The 8071-nt window shown below is 39.7% G+C and overlaps 1 long non-coding RNA gene across 1 annotated transcript; it reads right to left on the minus strand.

Annotated features, from left to right (window-relative positions):
- Positions 1-200: 200 nt before the first annotated feature.
- LOC120530006 lies at positions 201-758 on the minus strand. Its single transcript, XR_005633868.1, has 3 exons — positions 690-758; positions 510-559; positions 201-364 (listed from the first exon to the last, which is right to left on the minus strand). It is a non-coding gene; the product is annotated as an uncharacterized LOC120530006 (long non-coding RNA).
- Between the last annotated feature and the right edge of the window lie 7313 nt (positions 759-8071).

Here is an 8071-nt window from a genome sequence, read left to right on the forward strand (position 1 = left end):
TTAAAACGATTTCCAACCCAGAAGCAAAAGATAATTGTTTTAATATTTAAATATTTATTAGAAAGAATTTAAAAATATGCCAAAAACAAAGTAGAATCAAAATTAGAGCAAAAATAGGTTTGCCTAAACTCAGGATCAAACAAATCAAATAGTCCACAAACCAAGAATCAGCAACTTTAATTAAAATGAAGGGTCTAAATCCAAAACATCTCCAAACAAAATCAAAAGTGAAATGCGGGAAACCAAACGAAATAATGCTGAAGCAGATGATTTTCAGTGTCTCTTTAAACAGCTGCTGGGACAGTTGCCTAGCTGCATTGTTAGGCAACTTCAACTCCTTGAATTCCACATAGAGGAAACAGGGCTAATAACAAAAAACATTAAACAGAAAATAAACATAATACTAAAATAAAAACAATAAAACAACAAATAAATAACACCATAGTAAATACATGAAACACATACAGAACAAAAAACAAGCACATAATTAATAAAATATCGTAAAGCACCTGTGTTTGTGGATCACCCTCCTGACTCATCTTGGGTAAGCAGATCCACCCTAGGACAAGAAGGGGCACCGTCACTATTGGTATTGTCTCTTTCTTTTCCAACAGCCTGGAGAAGATGCCCAGTTAGGGCAATTAACTCTACCCCTTCCAATTATAGGAGTATAAAAACAAGAAACTCACAGAAGGTGGTGTCTCACCCTGGACCTCCAGTTGTGACAGAAGGAGCACCAAACCAGACCTGGGGCCTCATGTATAACGCCGTGCATAGAACTCGCACTATAACATGGCGTAAGCACAAAAGCCGCAATGTGCTTACGCACAGAAAAATCCAGATGCAGGAATCTGTGCGTACTCCAGCTTCCACATTCTTCCACTACATAAATCCCGGTCAGCGTGAAAACTAACGCTCATGCACACGCTTTATGTAACGCCCCAACTCCTCCCAGAATTACGCCTCTTTGAATATGCAAATCAATATAAATCGCCCTTAAGCTCAGCCTTCTGTGAAAAGACAATGGGAAAAGCACGGGGGAAAATATAAGAATTTCAGCAAATACCAAGTGGAGGCAAAGGAAAAACATACTATTTCTTTAATTAAACCATGGTATAATCAACAAAAGGTAGTTGATCGGGTGGCATAGCGTGTTGGAGAAACTTGAAAGCACAGATATCAGTCACAGTAAAAAGGCGAGTCGTAGCCCACTGTCTGAGTGTCATATGAAAGCTTATTAGAATACAGAGAAAAAAAAGGCACACAGTGGGAAAAAAGCACGAAATGTCAACTTCAGTCTTGAAATTTCCACTTTAATCATGTAGTTTATTTTGTCATTAAAGTAGAACATCATAAACGTCATCTTAAAATCGTTTAATTAACCAGTTTTTTAAAATCACATCGTAATTAAGGTAGCACGTTAAATGCTTTGTTTTGTATGTGATCTTCTATGTGCTCTGTGTGTGTGAATCACTACTTGCTTCTTAAACCTGCTCTCTTCCTCCGACAGGACACAGAATCCATTACATTTGTGATATTACAACTCTCTGAATAACTAAAATACTGAGATGTATACGTGATATCATTTTCATGATGATAGAAGTTAAAGCACGTTATTAAACATGGGTTTCACGGCGCAGTGATTGTGTGCGACCTTCGACGAAATTATTTATTGCAGCAGTACTCACGGGCGGCTCTAGGCAGAGAAAGAATCGGTGGCCCCATCGCCCTCCAATGTCAATATGGCAGCTTATGCACGGTGAATGGCCATGTCCGTTGCAGACACTGCATAGCTGCCTCGTGCTCATGACATAAGCGTTTAACTTTTTTCGAAATTTGCCGCTGCGTTTTTAGCTGTGTCGTTATTTTCTCTTTCTGTTTTATATTCAATATACATTGGCGTGGCCGCCCTTGCAGTCCTTGCTTTTCTTTCTCCAAGTAACCAATCGCCAACACAATCAGCTTTGTAATAGACGTTAAGCCATCTGTAAGCTTAGAGCGCCGATTCTTCAAAACGTTTAACACTAGAATTACCAGAGCCTACGAAAAAACTCGTAATTCCGTCCCACCTTAAACTGCTTCTTAAATCCCTTCACACCTCTCCGCCAGCGCCCTTTGTCTTCTAAATGTGCTGATAAAGAGAAGCCGGCTATTCCATCCCCCCACCAATTTAGAGCGTGCGAACTTCTCCAGCTCATGCCTTGATTGAGTTTTAGAGCGGAAATAATAGATCGTTGTTTGGAACACACGCATTTCATGTCTGTTCCGTTTCTACAGTAATCTGTGTCAACACATTGTTAAAACAGAAACTTTTTTATATTCTAGTAGTAGATGACAAAATGTAGGCATAAACTATATAATGTATGAAGCCTGAAGTCCAAATAGCAAAGAAACATTTTCACAAGAATAACACAATTGCACTTTTATTCAAACATATAACTGCAGAAACAAAAAGCCGCCTTAACATGCGACATTAACACCAGTTTACTGTAACTGACTCTGTGGCTCAATAGACTCAACCCCCGCTTGGGAATCAAGGGGTCGTGGTTCGATCCTGCGCCCCTCCGTTTTGAGAAGTAAACTGCTCTTGTCTTACTGTTTTACAATAAAAGCATACATTTGATTTCAGTCTGTAACAGCCAGTGCAGTTTATGATCCTTGTAAAGGTTAGCTTTTTTTTTATTCACTTTTCACTCTCTCAGTCGCGTTCAGAATCAATCCATACAACCCCATCTGACACGGCTGTTTTCACTAAAGGGTTCTGACACACAAACGCTGGCGAAGCTGCCTTCTTCGTATCTCACCGTCACTTGCTTTTCGTCTTATTGAGTGTTCCTGCCAGTCCCGCATGTTGCTGTATGCTTTTTCTTTTGTACTACAGGACATGCAGAGGAAAGAATGGTAAAGACCAGTAACTTCGGCGCTATATGCAATCATCAGACACTCCCCATCTGCCCGTGTCGTTCAAGCACAGGAACATATATTAGTGTAAAAGTATAACAAAAGTGCACTTTTATTCAAGTGCACTATTTCCATCGCCTTTTCCTGTAAGAAGCAGTGTACACACTTCTCTCTATCCAGCATACAGCAACATGCGGGACTGGCAGGAACACTCAATAAAACTGAATAAAAAGAAAATCAAGTGACGGTGAGATACGAAGAAGGCAGCTTCGCCAGCGTCTGTGTGTCAGAACCGGGTGGGGGGGCGTTAGTATGCATCGTGGTACAACGCAGAGCTATAGCGCGTCTGTATTCTGTTTCTTTTGTACTCGAGGGCACGCAGAGGAGAGAATAGTAAAGAGCAGTAAGTTCGGCGCTATATGCAATCATCAGACACTCCCCATCTGCCCGTTGTTTTGTTATACTTTTCAATACTTTTATACTGCTCAAACTGGCATGCTCAAAAATACACGTGTAATGCCACGAAAAGTGCACGCAGACACTTCATTTCTCAAACAAAACAAGTGCACTTTTATTCAAAACTACCTGTATAACCGAAGAAAAGAAAGCAAGTTACAGTAGGCGATTGATACGACACCTTGCATGGTGCAATGCTAAGAAGTGCAGATTTTCATTCCGTGCTATATGAAATCATCACATTCAAAATTAACAGTTCCCACACACCCAAGGACCGTCCTTCCTACATTTACGACACGTGTACTTGTTGCCGTGTACACACCTCTCTGTGCTTATGGTTTCTATTACACTGAATGAGCACCTGACACTGTACTTTCTTCCCTGGGGGAAGGTCCCGCATCAGAGAATTTCCAGTTCTTGCATAAATTCACACCCGATCTGGCGCTGTTCGTTTTCAAATAATATTGCATTAGTGCGATTATATTTTCACATATATTGTCTCTTTCTTTCAGGTGTGTAATAGAAACCACAGCATAGAGAGCGTGTGTACACTGCTTCTTACAGGAAAAGGCGATGGAAAAAGTGCACTTGAATAAAAGTGCACTTTTGTTATACTTTACACTAATATATGTTCCTGTGCTTGAACGACACGGGCAGATGGGGAGTGTCTGATGATTGCATATAGCGCGAAGTTACTGGTCTTTACCATTCTTTCCTCTGCATGTCCTGTAGTACAAAAGAAAAAGCATACAGCAACATGCGGGGACTGGCAGGAACACTCAATAAGACGAAAAGCAAGTGACGGTGAGATACGAAGAAGGCAGCTTCGCCAGCGTTTGTGTGTCAGAACCCTTTAGTGAAAACAGCCGTGTCAGATGGGGTTGTATGGATTAATTCTGAACGCGACTGAGAGAGTGAAAAGTGAATAAAAAAAAAAAAAGCTAACCTTTACAAGGATCATAAACTGCACTGGCTGTTACAGACTGAAATCAAATGTATGCTTTTATTGTAAAACAGTAAGACAAGAGCAGTTTACTTCTCAAAACGGAGGCGCAGGATCGAACCCACGACCCCTTGATTCCCAAGCGGGGTTGAGTCTATTGAGCCACGGAGTCAGTTACAGTAAACTGGTGTTAATGTCGCATGTTAAGGCGGCTTTTGTTTCTGCAGTTATATGTTTGAATAAAAGTGCAATTGTGTTATTCTTGTGAAAATGTTTCTTTGCTATTTGGACTTCAGGCTTCATACATTATATAGTTTATGCCTACATTTTGTCATCTACTACTAGAATATAAAAAAGTTTCTGTTTTAACAATGTGTTGACACAGATTACTGTAGAAACGGAACAGACATGAAATCGTGTGTTCCAAACAACGATCTATTATTTCCCTCTAAAACCTCCCAGAATCACTCCCAGATACTCAAATCAATATAAATCGCCTTAAGCTCATTCTGTGAAAAGACAATGAAAAGCACGGGGAAAATATAAGAATTTCAGCAAATACCAAGTGGAGGCAAAGGAAAAACATACTATTTCTTTAATTAAACCATGGTATAATCAACAAAAGGTGTTGATCGGTGGCATGTTGGAGAAACTTGAAAGCACAGATATCAGTCACAGTAAAAGGCGAGTCTCTGTCTGAGTGTCATATGCAAGCATATTAGAAGACAAAAAAAGGCACACAGTGGGTGGGAAAAAAAGCACGAAATGTCAACTTCAGTCTTGAAATTTCCACTTTAATCATGTAGTTTATTTTGTCATTAAAGTAGAACATCATAAACGTCATCTTAAAATCGAATTAACCAGTTTTTAAAATCACATCGTAATTAAGGTAGCACGTTAAATGCTTTGTTTTGTATGTGATCTTCTATGTGCTCTGTGTGTGTGAATCACTACTTGCTTCTTAAACCTGCTCTCTTCCTCCGACTGGACACAGAATCCATTACATTTGTGATATTACAACTCTCTGAATAACTAAAATACTGAGATGTATACGTGATATCATTTTCATGATGATAGAAGTTAAAGCACGTTATTAAACATGGGTTTCACAGCGCAGTGATTGTGTGCGACCTTCGACGAAATTATTTATTGCAGCAGTACTCACGGGCGGCTCTAGGCAGAGAAAGAATCGGTGGCCCCATCGCCCTCCAATGTCAATATGGCAGGCTTATGCACGGTGAATGGCCATGTCCGTTGCAGACACTGCATAGCTGCCTCGTGCTCATGACATAAGCGTTTAACTTTTTTCGAAATTTGCCGCTGCGTTTTAGCTGTGTCGTTATTTTCTTTCTGTTTTATATTCAATATACATTGGCGTGGCCGCCCTTGCAGTCCTTGCTTTTCTTTCTCCAAGTAACCAATCGCCAACACAATCAGCTTTGTAATAGACGTTAAGCCATCTGTAAGCTTTTAAGGAACATTGAAATATCTTCGTAGTACATGTTTAATTATTCTATCCTTCATGCCAGTCCCAGTGAAGAATATAGATTATTTAAATGAAGTTAAAGTTTTAACTGTATAATATAATAAACATATTTTGCTGCATTTCATGTTAAAAATTATATTGTCATCATAAGTAAATACGCGCTTTATAAAGTGGCGCAGGTTGTGCAATATCATAACTGTAGTGCAAGTTTACAGTGAGGTAATTGTACTTATATGTACAGTTCTACAAGGAGCAATTGATTGAGTGCATTTATATTTCTTGGGATGAAACTGTTTCTGAACTGCGAGGTCCGTACAGGAAAGGCTTTGAAACGTTTGGCTGAGGTAGCGTTTGCTTGACACTGTATACCGATAATTCACTTTCCGATTAGCTGCTGCTGTGATTCACACTCAGATACAGTGATATAAATACTCCGAGTGGTGCAGTGAGAGTAATATGGAAAAAGATGATCTGCTGTGGCAACCCTAATGGGAGCAGCTGAAAGAAGAAGAAGAAGAAGAAGGTGCAGTGAGAGTAACAACGCTAAAGAAGTTATGGTATTTGGAATACTATGGCTATTCCCAGGACCATTATATTGTTACAAGTTAATTACAATCAGATGCATTACACTAATAAACAATATGCGGTCAGTTTCAGTGTATTTATAAAGGAAAATAAAAGAGTAACCACACAGGAACAGTAGCACTGCTTTGACGCTGGGTGCCGCCAGTTTGCAAAACCAACCGGAGAACTTGTAAACTGGCGGCACCCAGCATCAAAACAGTGCTATTGTTCCAGTGTGGTTTCCCTTACTTTTTTAGGTCCACATCTCTGACACTGCTTTATCAAATACACTGAAATTAACCTTATATTGTTTATTAGTTTAAGGCATCTCATTGTAATTAACCTGTAACAATATAATGGTCCACGGAATGGCCAAACTATTCCAAATACTATAGCTGCTTTAGTGTTGTTCCTCTCAATGTACCACTCAGAGTATTTATCCCACTGTGTCTGAGTGTGGAATCACAGCTCTACAGCAGCTGATCGGAAAGAGAATTATCGGTATACACCAGGGGTCTCTAAACTTTTAGCCCGAGGGCCACACCCACCAGTCCTTCTTTGAACTTGTCCCTAAGGAAGTCATTTGCTTGCAACTCAATGACCTCCAGCTGCAGTTCATCTGGGCAACTGGCTACATCTGCTTCAAATGGGTTTTGAAACAGTCTCACTTCTTCTGCCTTTGAATCCAAGTCAGAAAACCGCTCCTGAAACTGCAGCTGGAGGTCTTTGATGATCTCGCATGCAAATGACGTGGGGAACTCAGCTGTTGCTTCAGCCATGAAGACCTTGCACTGCTGAAAGTGCGTCAAGTTGTTGGCCTGTACTTGTTCCAAAAACAAGACAAGTTTAGATCTGAAGGCCTTTAGGTGGGTGTATAGATCAGAAACTAGATTTTTCTCTCCTTGTAGTTTTAGGTTCAGAAAATTTAAATAACTAGTTATGTCTGCAGCAAAGGCCAATTTCCATACCCACTCTTCATCAGATAGTAATGGCTGTGGCTTGCCTTTACTTTCCAGGAAGTCACCTATTTCCTTTCTTAATTCAAATACTCTGCTCATAACTTTCTCACAACTTAGCCATCTTACTGCTGTGTAATATGGTAAATCTTGCGATTCTGTGTCAGTATCTTTCAACATGTCTCTGAACTGTCTATGGTTGAGCCATCTTCACCACAGGATTCAATACACTGCTAATGTCCACATATTTAGCACACAAAGCTTGCTGGTGAATAATACAGTGCAGGAACATTGGTTGTGGAATGTTTTTCTCATTACACATCTGCTTCACTTGTCCAACCAAGCCTTTCTTTATGCCACTCATGTTTTTTCCTCCATCAACAGTCAGGCAACTGAGGTTAGTCCAGTCCAAGTTATAATCAGCAAATGTTTTTTTCAATTCATTGAATAAATCCTCTCCGGTAGCAGTACCATACATGCTAGGTAGGGAAGCCAGCTCTTGTGTTATGTTAATGTCTTCATCCACACGTCTAATGAACACAAGCAGTTGAGAGGTGGAACAGCTGGTTACGATGGAATTTGAGAAACTAGTAAATTACACAATTTTAAGATGAAGTTTATAATGTTCTGCTTTAATGACAAAATAAACTACATGATTAAAGTGGAAATTTCGAGATTAAAGTTGACATTTCAAGTTTTTTCTCACTGTGTCCCTATTTTTTTCTTTCTCTGTACCCTAATAACCTTTCATATGACACTCAGATA

The sequence above is a fragment of the Polypterus senegalus genome, chromosome 5 (genome assembly GCF_016835505.1).
Source record: "Polypterus senegalus isolate Bchr_013 chromosome 5, ASM1683550v1, whole genome shotgun sequence".
Taxonomy (NCBI): domain Eukaryota; kingdom Metazoa; phylum Chordata; class Cladistia; order Polypteriformes; family Polypteridae; genus Polypterus; species Polypterus senegalus.